General features: G+C 35.4%; 1 protein-coding gene across 6 annotated transcripts in view; it reads right to left on the bottom strand.

Moving 5' to 3' along the window:
- The window catches only part of LOC117678686 (VPS10 domain-containing receptor SorCS1), a 415591-nt gene that overhangs the window by 383119 nt on the left and 14726 nt on the right, over positions 1-17746 (bottom strand). The gene's annotated exons all lie outside the window — the stretch shown is intronic.

The following is a 17746-nucleotide window of genomic DNA, read 5'->3' on the forward strand; positions in this document are numbered from 1 at the left end:
AATTAAAAGAAAATCTACTTGAAATTGTCCTGCACTGGTTATGACAGAAGGTCTCCAACTATAACACTACAAAATCAGATTTTTAAATGTATATAGAATATAACATAGTTTCCCAGACTCAGAAGCATTTAGAAGAATCCTGAAAATAGAAAGAGTTAATATTACATCATATCAAATGCAGTCCAGAAAAATATTTGCCTATATAAAGCCCATAAACAGGATAGAAACATAACTGTGCCTTCTCACAAGTGATATTAAAAGTTTGTCTTTCCAAAGAAGATATAATCAACATAACTGCTAACCACTGATAGCCTTTGCTATGCTTATATTAGACAAAAAATATTTTATTTATGTAAGCAAAAACCCTTTCAGAAAAGCCGTCTTCTTATATTCAAGAAATGAGAATATTCTCTCTTTTTCTAGATTTCAGAGCAATGAATATTACCCAAGCTGTAAAACTGGGGAGGCAAAGGCATAATAGACATGAGAAAACCACTTCTTTCCATCTTCAACAATATTTCTTGCTTACTTATCAGTACCAGATGGGCTTCCTATATTATTACCAGGCATTGCTTGTATCAGCAAATGCTCTCTTGCTTTTCCTCATGTGAAATAAGCTGAAGACATTCAAAGAAATCCATGTATCTGATCTAGTAGTTATTCTATTAAGATTTGAAGGACATGTCATATAAAACTAATAAAGATCAATGAGAGTCCATGCCCATGTTTTGGTTCCCTAAGAGCACTAAAATGCAAAGCTCATCATTTAGACTATGCTTGGAGCCTAGTAGCATTTTACATTGCATCTTTGTTTCCTGATGGTTAATTTCAGCTGTATAACAGGAAATGGTTTTCTTGCATGTACTCATAACTGCTTTTAGGTATAATTTATACTCATGGTAATATGAAGTCCGGTCTAGGTGAACTTTCCTATAAAGTTCTCTCTGCTGCATTGTGCTGTCTTAAAATGGCAGCAAGAGAACTCTGTTTTCAGACTTCATTGTTCAATCTATTCCATATCAAGAACTACCTAAAATTCTAAGCTAATGAAGTCTTCCTTCTCACTCAAAGGTCTATTCCACCTCAGAGTAGTTTTTCATTCTACTGATAAATATGACACATAAATCTGTGTATTTTCTCTTTATGTGTGATGCTGTGATCCTCCCTATAGAAATGGATGTCATTTCTCCTCCAGCTCCTATTTCTTTTCAGAGAGAAAATCCTGATTAAACTAATAAGCATAATTTGCTAAATCTATCCCTCATGCAGAAACACCACTAAAAGAGATGGTCCACTAAGCATCAGTATTTCTTTATGTAATATACACAATAAAGGTCAGAAGAGAAGACTGTAATGGTCTCCTTTGGGCCTTAAAATCTATTAGTGAAAGCCTGAAACTGAACTAAGCAGATAGAAATGATGCAAATCACAGCTTTTTTTTCTTTTTCTTTTTTTGAGTGGGAGAAAAAAGTATTAAAAAGGGAGAATATTGGGCATATTCATATAAGAGCAATCTGTTTGCCATTACAGAAGCCAGCTTTGTTTGTATATTTGAGTATGTTTTAAAACAACATTGTTTTCTGAATCAAATACTGAAATGGGGAACTCATTAAACATCACACAATTAGCTCACGTAAACTATTTGCTCTATTGAACGAGTTATTTGGGTAGTTATAGTGAACCTAGAAATGTACCTGTACTAAAATATTCCAGGAGATAACTGTGTTGTCTCTCAAAAGAAAAATAGAGTTCTTGAAAGTTACTCATTTATAATCACATGAGCTTTTATGGATAACAAAATACTTCATCAAATGCATGAAGTGTTGTCCTATTTCGGGGTAGGGATCAGAAGAATGGGGAAATTGTAAAGGGTGATATAAAGCAAAATTATGTATAAATATTATAAATAAAAAAATGGCTAGATATAACATGTATTCTCTAGTCATTTAAGCCCTCAGATGTTCAACCTTTATTCCAACTACAAAATCTTCTTGTTTAACAATAAACTAATCTGAGCTGGTTTTGTAACATCTGGATTTTGAATTTTAAGCAAATAAATAGTAGAATCATATGCATGTTTATTCAAATTAAAGTCATACTATGTTTAAGGGGCTTATTTCCTTGGAAGTATGTTTAGATTTGCATCTTCAGTACGCAATTTTATGTACACTTGCCTAGCTGTGAACCTTGTTAAACAAAATTGACAGGATTATAGTAAACCTGCTTAGACTAACACTCTTAGTGTCCTACAAAAATGCTATTGTACCATTTGTGCAGTTATGAACACAAATCAGATGAGAACAAATGGGATTGCTTTTCCAAGGCTTTCCTATCTGGTGTCTCAAAATAAAAGAATTCTTTCAGCTTTGTTTTCTATCTCCTTTCATTTGAGGTCAGATATCTTCATATTTGCAATTTCCTGTGGCTGGTATGTTCGGTTGTTGCGCTATTATGAGGCAAAAAACACACACCCCAAACTCTCACTTATCTTCTCCAGTCCCAGACAACAGCTCTCCAGTGGCTCTTCAGCAGAAAGCTAGTCCTTGCTAAATTCAAGAGGATAAATAAAATCCATCTTTCCTGCCAACGCTTCACCCAGCTAATGTAGGTAAGTGTAATTACCTGTATCCCTTATGATGTTCTCGTTTACAGATTAAAGCCACAAATCTAAAGCTGAAACTACAATTAAAATAGATGGTTCAAAAATGCATATGGGCTGATTACTTTCACTTATACCAAAGAAATAAGTGGGGCTGCCTTTTAATTTCATGACTGAACCAATGAAGCAGCAAATAGACTATAATATGAGGAGCTAATCTATAGCTATGACTTCTTTACGACCTCTTACATTTGTGATCTTAATCACCCACATGGTATATAATCAAAAGTGTGCATCATTACTTCACCTTTTTATGTTGGAGAAATAAGCAGCAAATGTTGGCACTTTTTTCATCGTGTCACATCAGTGTTGTTTGGCATGTGAAAAATAATGTAATAATGAAGCTACATATTCAACCAGTTTTTGTTTCAAACAAAGTTCAAAACCAAAAGCTTTTAGTGGCCATCTATCCTTTAAATAGGCATTCATAAGCACAAGCCTTCTTGTGCTTTTTAGCTTCTTTTAAGCTAAAAATTAAGCTTAAAAATGCTATCTAAAGTGCTTTTTAGTTTCATCTCTCATAAATCAATTATAAAATTTGGAGTTTACATAGTATACTATGGCTCTTAACAACATTCAGACAATTCTGTAGCAGATAACAATTCCTTTTGTTTAGAATACTCATTAAGGACTTAATATGTAGCTATAGCCAGGATGGCAAACCTATGGCACGCATGCCAGAGGTGGCACACAGAGCCCTCTCTGGCTGCTCTTCTGGGTTCTGGCACGTGCATGCGCGCTGACCAGCTACTTTCTTCTGGGTTCCGGCACAGTCCAGTTTTGGCACTCAGTGCCAAAAAAGTTAACCATCACTGGCCTATAGGCAAGACTTGAGAATCAGATGTTACCATCACACTTTGTTCTTTCCTTATCTACTAAATTAATAGAAAAGATGCCTGATAGTTCTCTACAGTAGCTTGATGTTTACAAATAATTCCAAATAAATTATAATAAGTTGTAGTAGGAGCCCTAGAAGTTGATTCCTGCTGTCTGAAGTCCAAATATCCATTTTGTTTTCCTATATTTTCCTATATTGTTTCTGAAGCTTTTAGGCTCTGTCCATTTGTTTTCAGAGGATTTCACACAAGCAGAATAAACATCAGGTGACCGTACAACTGGATAACTGGTTCTAAGATTCAAAAGATCGTTCTGGCCTGATTCTCTGAGCTCCATATTAACTACCTAGCATCACAAGTTCTCAAACACAAGAGCAACCCAATGACACTCTTGTGTTCAGGGTTAAGATAGCTGCTAAGTACAAATTTAGCTCTTCTTCAGTAGTGCTGCTGCCTATCCTAGAAATCTATCATAGAAATTATCCATTCTCTTTTTCAGTCCATTCTTTTGAACATGTTCTGTCTCTGTCTGCCTGACAAATCTTGTATATTAGATCCTGTTTATAGGAAACAAATACTGGGACCAAAAATGGTATACATAAGTTTTTGTAATAATGTTCTGAGTCAGACGTATATGACAAAAGTCATATCTTAGAACAATGAAAAGAGTCATAAAGAGGCAAAAAGAGAGAATAGTTGGGTCAAGTAATTATATTATAAGTGGGAATGACCATGGGAAACAGAAGGAAGAACTACAGGCTGGATAACTGGTATGTAAAAGATATTGCAGCCCACCAAAGGAGAAGAGACATTGGAAGCATTTCAGAAGGGACCCTCCTTAGGAAGAAATACTTTCATGGGCAAGATTCTATTACTGTAACTATACAACAAAGATAGAGTTAGCATTCATTGTTGTGTTTTTTGTCTAGACTATCAAGACAAAACTAGACTTTATGGAACACTCTCCCTCATCCACCCAAGTAAAGTTGGCTTGATCCCTTTTGGCTTTCCAAAGTTCCTCACGATCTGAGCACCTCAGAAGACTGGTGAAATATTGAGCTGATTCCATTGTAAGTATCACCTTAATAACCTATATAACTGCCAATACTTATATTTAATTATTTTTGTTATTTTATATTTTATAAGGTAAAGCATTTACTAATGATATTATTGTCTTGTGAATATAAGTCATTTTAACCTTTGTTGTGTGTTGTCCAGGATCACTTGTTTGTGAAATAGGTAGCCGTATAAATTTGATCAATAAATAAATAAAATTTGTGTGCCAACACTGAGGCATATTCTTTCCAGTTTGGCTTAGATTTGGCTTTGGTAGGGAAATGGCCTTGGTCTTTTTGATGAACGATAAGAGAACTGAGACCTTGTTCTTTCAATGCTTTATGCTATTGATGACCATATTATTCTGAGGCACTTAGAACTACTTGTTGGAGGCATCATTCTTGCCTGATTTTGCCTGATTTTGTTCCAAGCTCTGCAAGATTTCTCCCTGCCATTAGATATTAGGAAGAACAGGATTATGACTATTTGTCCTTAGTATGCATCTAAATCCGTGCTTAACCTTCCTGCAAACTCAAAAATGTACTTCTTGAGAGACTGTGAAGGAATGGACATTAGAAACCAAAGATGAAGCTGAATTTAAATAGGACAGAATTTTTGCTGATGCTGGAGATTATTTTTCCTGTTAAGGAATAGGTTTTATCATGGATGAAGTTTTTTTTCTCATATAACTATTGATGCCAAAGTACATTAGTAGCCAGGTTGAATTTTAGTCAGCTTCAAGTAACAAAATAAGTTCAGCCACTTTTGAAGAATAGACATAGCATTAGAAATCCATGAACTTTTACAGCACCTTAAGATTATAGCCCTGACAATGGATTGGAAATTGCAGTTAACCCAGGATTTAACTATGGGTGTTAAGTGAAATTTTCAGAAAGTGTCGTATCACTCTCATGTTGATCCCCATAGAAGCTGCTTTTTATTTTTCTTAGGTGCAAATTATTGGCAAACTATCTACTTACGTGGTTTCTGCTTGTGCTGTTAGACCTTCAGATCAATACAAGTATGAAGGGAAATTTCACCTTTTATTCATTTGACTGGAAAAAAGCAGCAAAAGGTCAAAGAGCTTTCTTCCAACATACAATAGTTGATATCCAACTCTATTTCATCTGTTCAATCTTTTATCTTACATGACTATTTCTCTTTCAATAAGTGATATTTTGTTTATAGATGAAATTTAATGATAATTAATGTAGCACTGAACAGCTTTTAAAGATGATATGAAATTAAGAAACAAAAATAATAGATTAGTAGTATACAAAATATATTCTTGTTATTATTGTAATATATTTGGTGTTTGACAATAATGAGTGTAAAACATATCTGCCAAAATCACAAGAAGCCAAGAAGTCTATCTGACTCTCAGTTTTAAACTTTAGTAATCAATTAATTATATTTGCTTTAATGGTCAAACTTCCATAAGACAGTATCAAAGGAAGGGAAAGATGAATACAAAATTTCAAAATTACATATATTTTGCTCCAGTTACTGAACTGTGTTATTTCCGAACAGTGGTAAAGAATTGGAATGAGAATGAAAAGACACGTTTAAAACCTAGATTAAAAGATAAAATATAGTAATATGTAAACCATCAGTTTAAAACATTAGAATCAATTTAAATAATAAAACTAGGAAAAGACATAGAAAAAAGCAAAGCCTTGACTTTATACCTAAAAATTAAAAGAGCAAGAGTATGATGAAACTTAATAAATTCAACGTTCCACAAACTAGAAACAGCTACAAAAAGGGCTCACATCCATGAGGATAGCAAACAGATTTTGAAGAGTGGAGGAAGTAGAAAAGAAATGTCTCCAGCCATTCTTCCTAATTGATGGATTTATATAACAGCAGGTATCTTTTAGATTCTTTCATCCAAAGATATTTAGGATTTTAAAGGTCATAACTATCCTTTTATATACTTCACTGAAATCTAATTGATAGTCTCAGTATATATCATATGGTTGCCATTCAGCAGTATATAGTAAGTAAGGTTTATATTTTGTCCTTACTTTGGCATATATATTTTTTCATTTTAGACTTGACAATGAAAATATTGAATTGGCAGGCAGCTACTGTCTTTTAGGATCAACAGTAAACCAGCAGTCAAGAAATACAGTACATTGCGGGCTAACACTTGGTAGAGCAGCCATGAAGGTCTTGGAAATAGTACTCAGATTCAGGCCTTCTGGTGAGGAGCAAATAAGCAGGGGTGCATTGTGGCAGAGATTGGTAGCTAATTATCCCCTGTGAAGCCCTTCAGAAAAAGAAGAAATAAGATTGCTCACTTGGACTTCAGAAAGTTGCTCCATGAGTAGACTGAGGTTTTAGCATTTGGCTCATGAATTGAGTGGTAAGAATCAAGGAACTTCAACTAAGGTCACAGCTGTAATGCAGCCTATATGGGCATAAGGTTCACATGAGCCACATTTTCAAATATAATTAATTTACAGATAAAGAGAGATTTTCTGTGTGGCAAGATAAGAGAATTCTTAACAAGAAGTCACTATAAAAAAGTTTAAAATGGATAAAGGGAACAGTTATTTTGAAAGGGGATTTGTGTGTATAAGTGAGTATGTGAAAGTACTTTTGAACAAATTGGAGTAAAACCAGACAAATGAACTAAACTTTATGTCGATGGTAATAGTGTTTACTATTAAAGAGCATATACAATTGATGAACTTTACAAAACAAAAGATAAAGGTAATATGAACCAAACTGTAATGCTGACTGTTACTATGGAATTGTTGATTGTGATACTGACCATAACATATCCCACCCCTGCAAAAAAAATAAAATAAAGCAGAAGCTTGACTTCATACACATAGAGCCTTATTTGGGGAATTATAGAAATGAAATAAGTAATTAATGAATGAAAATATTTGAACATTCAAGTAATTTCAAATGTTTTTATAACTGTTTCTTTCTAAACTTTGACAATATACAGTAGTCAGCTTTTTCATAAACCTTTCAGGCGTTTAAGATGTTCATGAATATTTCAATTCATAACTACACTCAGAAAATTCAGTAAGATTTGAGTTTATTATGTGTCGGCCTGAAGGGAATAAATTGGACAAGAATATTGGGATGGCCACTCAGATATAGAAGTTCTAATCCACCATCATGCCCTATTTAATTCCAATAAGGTTTGAATGAAGATATTCCATTTCTCATGTTCTCACTCAATACAGTTAGAAATGCTGGAGTTGATTTTATTCTATTTGTTCTATGTATTGGAGTGCAAAACATTTTAAGATACCAAAGATGCTTTAATTACAAATGTCAGTTATGTTGCACTATAAATAGCCAACAAACAAATTACAATGAATGCCAAACACTGTGATCAGTAGCCAGTTAGTATGAATGAATTACATATAATGTAGCTTAACCATGTGGAATGTTAAATTTTAATTCCAATAATCTGTATGAGAAAAAAATAATTGAATAATGGGCACAGAGGATGACACCCTTCTTGCCAGCTTTCTTCCATTTGACAGGAGCACTATGATGGCTACCCACTGAAATGTGCCTAGTATAATATCATCCCCACCCAAAATGAACATGGAACAAAGCAACTAGGAAGTTTTCACAGAAGTTAGAAGCGTCAATTGATCGCTCTCAATATCTGTATTGTGATTTTTGCTAGTCTTTGGCAGCTAACCCCTTATTTGCAACAGGGCAAATGAAGCTACAGAAAGATGCATGCCCTGGATGTTACAAGGGTTATTTATGGGCCAAAGAAATGTTCATCAAGATTTATGTGCTCCAGGGCAGCACTCCAGCAATTTATGGGGAATTGTACACAGCTATTAACAATGCAATAAAAAAGAAAGTAATTATCATTTGCATCATTTACTGCACTTGCTCCAGCTGAAATACAGAATGCTTACATTTTGCAATGACCTCTTATATATTTTATATATATATAAGGTCCTCGCATTTTTTGTGCTGCTTTCAGCTAAACATGCACTTATTCTCCCAATATACTATCTGCCTAATTTTCTAATACTGAATGACATCATGAGTATTGTACCACAACATAGCAGGGAATCGAATCTATTTTATAATGGCGGGAGAATTAGAGTAACTTTTCCATTCAGCCAGTCCCTATCTGTAACAAATCTATATAAAATGCTTCATAGTTTACCCACACTATTTTGTCACAAAATAATATTAATCTATTCTTAACTTTAAAAAAAGAAGAAAAGATTTTCACATCTTGATTTCTCGTCTGATCTTCCACATGTTACGATTTACCATCCCAGAATGCCTAGGTAGCACAATACATAAAAATCTTCTGAGAAATTAGGTTTGTATTAAAATATCAGTTAAAATGTAATGAGAGAAATATGGCTTCTATGGAATTTATTTATTAGATCTATATCCTGATTTTCATTCATCCTTCTATTTTTTCCCCACAACAAAAACTTTAAGACTAAATTCACAATATTCAGTGAGCTTCTGTGATTGAAGGTGGACTAAGAAAGTTTACTGTATATTAAGTACATATGTATATTAAGGTTAGAAGTTGGAAGACAAAGGTTATGTATATTTAATAGTATTATTAATTTTAGCCTTGTATAAATACACTGTCCACAAAATATGTATGGTGGTTGAAGAAAAATTACAAATAAAATTACAAATAAAATTACAAATAAAACATTATTGTAATCAGAAGTCATAATATATAACACAATATTGTATAAAGTACTGTAAAATAGCAAATGATAGCAAATTAGTAATATTGCAAAATAAAATAATAAAGAGAATATTGGATACAAGAAAGTTAAACAAGATAAAGCCAGAGCTACAATTACAAATTTAAATATTTCTGTTTAAATTTAAATGAGGGCATGGTAAAAATAGCAACTAGTTGCTAACAGTTAGAAACATCTCTGCAAGAAAATAGTTCAATTGTCCAAGGCCCAAGCCCTTTTTTTAAAAAAAATTGATTTATATGCCGCCCTTCTCCGTAGACTCAGGGTGGCTTACAATGCGTTAAGCCTCGCCTAAATTTTCTCCCTTTTAAATGAAAATTTTAAATTTTTAATTGTATTTTAAAATTATGGGTATTTTAAATTATGGGTATTAATTCAGCCAAATTTATTTAATTCATTTTATTCGATTTTAAATTTTGTATATTTATGTGTTTTATTTCATGGCTGTACACCGCCCTGAGTCCTTCGGGAGTAGGGAGGTATAGAAATTCAATAAATAATAATAATAATAATAGCCTTCATACTTTTGTATATTTATACAAAGTCAGCTTATTGCCCCCACAAACTGGGTCCTCATTTCACCTACCTTAGAAAGGATGGAAGGCTGAGTCAACCTTGAGCCTGGTGAGATTCGAACTTACAGTAATTGCAGACAGCTGGTGTTAATCACAATGCTTTTAGTCTACTGAGCCACCAGGCCCGTTCTATCATCTATCATGAACAATTCGGACAATATCTGTATGACAAAATCGCTCAAATCCGGGGGGGAGTTGGACTCTGACTGGGTAGATTCGGGCAGGGTGACAAGGAATAGTCTTGAGAATTTTATCTGGGAAGAGTTTGATTCTGTGACCCCTGATGACGTGGACAGGATTCTGGGGAGTCTTAGTGTGGCCACATGTTTACTGGACCCGTGTCCCTCCTGGTTAGTACTGGCTTCCTGGGAGGTTACATGAGGCTGGCTCCAGGGAATTATCAACGCTTCATTGAGTGAGGGTTACTTCGCCACGGTCTTGAAAGAGGCGGTTGTGAAGTCTCTTCTCAAGAAGCCTTCCCTAGATCCGGCAATATTAGCCAACTATCGTCCTGTCTCCAACCTTCGCTTTGTGGCGAAGGTTGTTGAGAGTGTGGTTGCACGACAGTTTCCGCAGTACCTGGAGGAAACGTCTTATCTAGATCCGTTCTAGTCAGGTTTCAGGCCCGGGCACACCATGGAAACAGCATTGGTCGCGTTGGTAGATGATCTCTTGAGGGCTCAGGACAGAGGTTGCTCCTCTGTTCTGGCCCTGTTAGACCTCTCAGCGGCTTTTGATACCATCGACCATGGTATCATGCTGCACCGGTTGGATGAGTTGGGGATGGGGGGCACCGTTCTATGGTGGTTCTCTTCCTTTCTCTCCGACCGGTCGCAGTTTGTGTTGGCAGGGGGGCAGAGGTCGACCTCGAGGCCTCTCATATGTGGAGTGCCTCAGGGATCGGTTTTCTCATCCCTTCTGTTCAACATTTATGTGAAACCGCTGGGTGACATCATCTGTGGCTTTGGGGTGAAGTACCACCAGTACACTGATGACACCCAGCTGTACATCTCCACCCCTGGCCACCCCAACGATGCCCTTGAAGTGATGTCCCGGTGCCTGGAGGCTGTGCGGATCTGGATGGGGAGAAATCGGCTCAAACTCAACCCTTCCAAGACTGAGTGGCTGTGGTTCCCGGTATCCCGATATAGTCAGATGACTCCATCTCTAACTATTGGGGGCGAGTCTTTGGCCCCCTCGGAGAGGGCTCACAATCTGGGAGTGCTTCTGGATACACAGCTGTCCTTGGAGAAAAATCTGACGGCTGTGGCCAGCGGGACTTTTTGTCAGTTTCTCCTGATATGCCAGTTGCGACCCTTTCTTAATCGGGATTCCCTGCACACAGTCACTCATGCCCTCGTCACCTCTCGCCTGGACTACTGCAATGATCTCTACATGGGGCTCCCCTTGAGGGGCACCCAGAAGCTCCAACTGGTCCAGAATGTGGCCGCATGGGTAGTTACGGGAGCTGCATGGCATTTCCATACAACACCTCTCCTGCATGAGCTGCACTGGCTCCCAGTGGTCTTCCGGGTGCGCTTCAAGGTGTTGGTTATCACCTCCAAGCGCTCCATGGCATAGGACCTAGATATCTTCGAGACTGCCTGCTGCTACCTATGGCCTCCCATTGACCTGTGCGCTCCCACAGAGAGGGCATCCTCAGGGTGTCATCAGCCAAACAATGTAGGCTGGTGACCCCCAGGGGGAGGGCCTTCTCTGTGGGGGCACTTATCCTCTGGAACAAACTGCCCCCAGAGATAAGGAGAATCCAAGACCTTGGTGCCTTCCGCCATGCCCTTAAAACTTTCTTTTTTCAGCAAGCCGGGCTGGTTTAAGACTTTTAAATGTTTTTAATTGGTTTGTCATTGTTTTTTATTACAGGGCCAAATTTATATATATCTTTTTAATAGTATTTTAATGTTTGTAGTCTATGTTTTTATTGGCTATACACCACCCTGAGTCCTCAGGGAGAAGGGTGGTATATAAATTTGATATAAATAAATAAATAAATAAAGCCCTAATCCCATTGTAAATAGGGTACTTGACAAACATCAGAAGGACAGAGGAGTCATTCAACAGGGAATTTACAAAAACTCCCTGTGAGATATGCTGGTCTGCAGATTAAGGGCTATAATAGTCTTTTTCAGTGAGGTATTGGTAATATTAACCAGGTGCTGAGAGACTTCTATTTTTTTAATGTTATGTTACCAAGATGAACACTTCAATGACAGTACTGCAGTGGGATCTTTATTAGTATTCCTTTCAAAAAGTCAATTTCTAATATTTTGTCTATCAAGAGTTAAGTTCTTCCAAAGGTCATTCAAGTCCTAATGATCTCATGGTGTAATCATTGCAACATGTTCTACATGGCGCTACCCTTGAAGAGCATTCAGTAGCTACAGCTGATGCAGAATGCAGTGGTGCGGCAGTTTTGGGGGGCCCAAGGATGGCCCATGTAACACCACTGTTCCATGAAGTTTAATTTAGGGCAGGCTACAAGTTTTATTTTTCACTGTGAATGTTCCATCATCACATGGCTTTTTAGATTTTCCTCTATCCTCCTTCCCTCAATAGCCCTAGTTTCCTGTCTTTTTATTAACAGGTTGATCATAGCTGGCTTATCCACCACCTGGTCTTTGTCACTTCCGTCATCTTAAGGATTCACACATGTAATCAGTCTCTTCTATCCCAATTGAAAATGATCCATAGAACCACACTATCCCATATAATCTTCAAGAGGGAATAAGATTATCCTTAATTTCTTCCCCTTTTGCCAGCTGTGTAGAACCTTATAACCATAGATGCAGCTAGTACAAACATAATCTTAGTCAGTCTGTTTGCCTGAAATGATTATCAAACATCAAAAGATGACATTTAATAATCAGAAAAGGTACTTTCCACTTCCAGTGGAATAATTTAAAACAACAGAAACACCCTCATTCATCTGATTTATAACTTTTTCCCTTTTTGTAGATCAAGCAACTAAGAGCAAGTTATACTGTCTCAAGTTGCTGCTGCCTGACAAGTTATAGTAATGATCTTAGCTTTCCTAAGGCAATTCAGTTGCTTAAATCATTGTTTCTGTTACAACATGTCCATCTAAAAGTGGCATTCCAACAACTGTGTCAACATGCCTTGGCAGTGAGCTGCATAAGAAGAGAAAGGGAAAAGACAGCGAACAGAAACGTTATTTTTTTCTTACAAGGAAAAGGGCAAGAAAAGGATCAAAAAAGGATATTCCACTGGGGAACAAGCTAACATGAACTGCCAGATTTATGAGGGAAATTGCTTTCTTGGCTATGAAGAAAATAATAGAGAAATTTTCATTATTGCCACAGGTAAACTGGAACAAGATAAAAAAGCATTTTAATATGAAAATTGTATATTATGACACTAATTTACATTGTGGTATAACAAATCTTTTGAAGGCTAAGATTTCCTATAGCTACAGTAGCACAAATATTTTGCAAAGGTAGGTTTTAGTTTGACCATTAAGTGCAATATATAACCATATATGAGAAGGCAAACATATTCAGAATATGAATTACAAATAGTATATGAAAAAAAGAAATAGAAAATAGTATATCATCTACATAATATGCCTTTTTCAGAAAGTGTAGCCAATACGACATAGATTGCTATCTGGCCAATTTACCTGATCAAATTTCCCCACTCTGCCATTAAGTTAAGAACTGCTTTAATGGCCCTGTTGTACAATTCACCTAGCCTTAATTCCCAATAAAATAAAATAAAAAATGGTGCAAATATAGAATAGATTTCTCTCTAGCACTATAGCAGCATCGAAACCCCCATAATGTTTTTTTTTCTTTTTTCACATGGTATTTTCTACATGAGGTCTTTAATTTACTTATATATGGTATATTATTTTTTCTTATTTGGAATTGTAAATCAATTAGGGCTGTAAAGCACTATGAAGCAGTATATAAATCTAAGTCCTATTGATTAACTACTATATATATATATATATATATATATATATATATATATATATATATATATATATATATATATATATCAATTTTCTTACTTCTTCGTAGGGTTTATGTGTGTTTTTCTACTAGCCAGGTTTTCCCTACGTAGCCAAGGTTTTTTTGTAGCTCCAGCTCAGTAGAATCTCATCTACTCGGTTCTGGGCTTTTTTCTTTTCTGACAGGGAAAACCTGGCTAGAAGAAAAACACACATAAACCCTACGAAGAAGTAAGAAAATTGATACTGTGCCTTTACAGGGAGGATATGGGTGTGGCCTACTGATGACAGCTAACGAGCTAAAAATGGATCTATTTAGGTCTCCCACCTAGCAGTGAGAGCTTGCTAGGTGTTAGAAAAGAAAAAAGCCCAGAACCGAGTAGATGAGATTCTACTGAGCTGGAGCTACAAAAAAACCTTGGCTACGTAGGGAAAACCTGGCTAGAAGAAAAACACACACACACACACACACACATATATATATATACACACATACATCTTTGTCAATAAATATAAATTTAACACAATATATATATAAATATATATGTATATATGTATATAAATATCCAATTATTTTATTTCAATAAATATTAATAACTAATAAAGAATTAAGGATTTTACTTTTATCTTAGCATCTATTTCAGTATTGCTTTATTTTGTCTGAAAGCAGGCAAGATCTGTTGTTCTGATCTTCTGAGACAAGCACATCCATATGGGCTAACTAAAGCTGTAGGTATATATTTCAGAGAACATATGCCTAAATCCACCAGATGAGAAACTTTGACCAGAATAAGTGATAGCAACTATTCTTTCCACTCCGTCAAGACCAGCATAACTTTCAGTTATGCTCTTTTAGAAACCACAAGCCAATGTTGTGTCACTACAATGTAGTCACTGAACCATTTTAGCTTACGTTATATTTATCTTCCTACATTAGCAAAAGTGTAGTCAGGCAACTTTGCCTTCCTTGTCTGAGACTGTAAATTGGTTAAAACAAAAAGGATAGACTTACTCTAAAATCTCAGCAGCAATTCCTATCAAATCTCCTCCTTGCTATTAGTTGAAGAAGCTATTTACAAAATATGCATCTTCATTTCTAAATATCAATTTACTTTCAGAAGTTGTCCAATTCAAAGGTCTATTTTAAATGTCTAAAATCAGTGTCCTAAATCAGACAACAATGCTTTTTTTAAGCATCAGATTATAAAAAGAATATATATTATGATACATGATGCCAACAGAGTATGGGGTTAAAATGACCTTTGAAAAATTGTGGAGCTGTAGGAGAATTTAAACCTGTTTAGCTTAACAGGTATATATTAAACTTTAAAGGATAAAAGGCTTTCTATTAAATCCCAGGAAGGTTCCCTGAGAGGAGGGGGGGATCACATGTGATCTACAAATTCTCTCAACCTGGCTTAAGTATTCTTTCAGGTTTCTTTCACTCTGCTCCATTTTAGGGTTACCTAAATGGTAGAACAAGCAAAGGAGGACATGCAAGGAAAATCAGGACAATTAACTGTTTGACTTTCTTGGAATCTGCAAAAAAAATGACAGTTAAAAACTTCAAAATTAATGTATTTATACTGTATATGAAATTACTTTTCCAACATTGGAAAGGCTGGTTTTTCAGTTGCAGAAGCGTACTAGTGTCTGTTACCAGTCAAAAGCCTTCAGTGTGTAACTGATTAAGGTCTTGTCAATTTCAGGCAGCAGCAGCAGCTGGTGGGAGGGTACTAAGGAAGTAATTAAGGTCACAGAATCTGCTAGCTCTTATTAAGGAAGCACTGCACTGCAGAGAACAGTTGCTCAGATAGCTTGTTAGATGGTCAAAAAGCAGATGATATCTGATTTTAAGACTATGTCTGGAAAGACATGAGGACAAAAAGGAATGCATGCCCTCCTGTTACTGATACCCAGTTAACCCTAGCTGATATATTTCTCCTTTGTATGTATATCTTCAACAGAAAGCCTTCTATTGGGAATCTTCCCATCTCAGATAACAAAAGATTAAGAAAAACAAAGAATGAACCTTCTCATAGGTGTGTCTTAGGGCCATAATGCCACCACTTACAAGCTTGCCTGGCAGTTATTTATTCGTTGGAGGGCACTAAAGGGCTTTCTACTTTTCCAAGTGGTATAGATTCCATTTCAGTTCTGCTGATTTGATATATTATTTTTGCTGTTGCATTTATGCTTAGAGATGTAACTGGATAGATCAGGCAAGTATCTTCAATGAAAGATGCTCTATCTATGTGTGCCTTGCACTGCAAATATGACCAGACAGAGTCTCTGTAATAAAGATTTTCTATTACCTATAGTATCAAAGTACAGTAAATCCTGATTAACAGGCCTCATTAATAGATTTCAGAATTTGTTTCCACTTCTGACCCAGGTATGCTTCTATGCATGTACAAAATCCTGTTCATAATTTTATGCATTGATAAAAAAAAAAAGTAATGCATAAAATCATATTCAAATTTAACAGACATTCTAATTTAACAGTCACATCCTCCTCCCCCATGTAATTAGTCCATTAAATTGCAAAGGTTACTGTAATATTGTGGTTAGTATTGTCAGCCTCTGAATTTTATGTGACAAACTGTGCTTTCTTGCTTTCACTTCAGGCAGCAAAATCATTTGTTTTTAGCCTGTTTATGCTACAATTGTTTTATTATTATTTTATAAACTGCCCTGGGAATATGATTAAAAGCATAAAAGTGCTTATTCTGACTAAATAAATCATGGATAACTATGAAGAAACACATTTCATGCTGTCTACCAGCTGGCATGACTTCTCTCTCCTTCACAATCTAGCCTTTTTCTAATTAAGTTTATCAAAGTGTGCTACTAAAACCTTTTCATAGGAAGCAAATTGTTTCTTCTATTCATTTTCCCCAAAAAAGAAGTTAAATCTAATTTTCCATTCATACAAAGACATATATTTGTGTGATTTCTTTAGAACCGAACCACAGTGCTAGCTCATTAAAAATGGCTATGTAGAAATTGTGTACTATTTTATTGATTGTTTGATTTAATTTGATTTATTATAGCCACTCCACCTACCCCAAAGACTATTCTAGGAAAATCTCCTGCAAGTTATTAATTTCAGAACCTGCTGCCGATGGTGCATTATACAAGAAAAGTATATTAAAAAAATATAAAGGAAGAAACTTAGAATCAAAATCAAATAAAGCATAATTAACACTAAAAAACCCACATATAAAATGGAAGCAATTCTGTAGAGAAAATCTTAAAGCATATTTTTATATTTTTAATAAGACAAAAAAAAATTTTTTTTAAATGATTAACTTCCATATCATCAGAATGAACATTTTCAGTTTGGAAATAAAAAGCCAGACTAATTTAATTACTGTTTTTACAACACTATGTATAAATCTCCTTTTACTTTTGAAGGTCCAAGATAAAATTCCACTAAAGCGAACTCTGGAGGTCAAACCCTTTACAACGATAGCATGATTTTCACAGTTATCATTTTCACACAAATGATTCCCGATATTTATAAAATATAAATATATATAACTTACTCAGGAAATATGTTTCAGAATTGAAATTCAGGAACTATTATTATAATTTAAAAACACTGTCATAATCATTCTATAATGTTCCACAGCATCTCCCCCATACATTGGATCCCTTAATGGAGGTAAAACCCATTTTTTTGTGCGGCACCAACATAGTGATTCACTATAATATTCCACATTTTACCAGTGTCCACACTCTTCTACGTTAAGTACTTTACTAACAATTTGAAGATAGTCCTGAATTATGTGTAGTAATATTCAGTACCTTCCCAATCACTCATTTCTCTTGATAATTGATGGAATGTGTTGAGAGAATCTCCATTATGATGAAGATGATTATGATGTGTGTGTGAG

The sequence above is a fragment of the Pantherophis guttatus genome, chromosome 6 (assembly GCF_059756535.1).
Source record: "Pantherophis guttatus breed Tessera chromosome 6, ASM5975653v1, whole genome shotgun sequence".
NCBI classification, from domain to species: Eukaryota; Metazoa; Chordata; class Lepidosauria; order Squamata; family Colubridae; genus Pantherophis; species Pantherophis guttatus.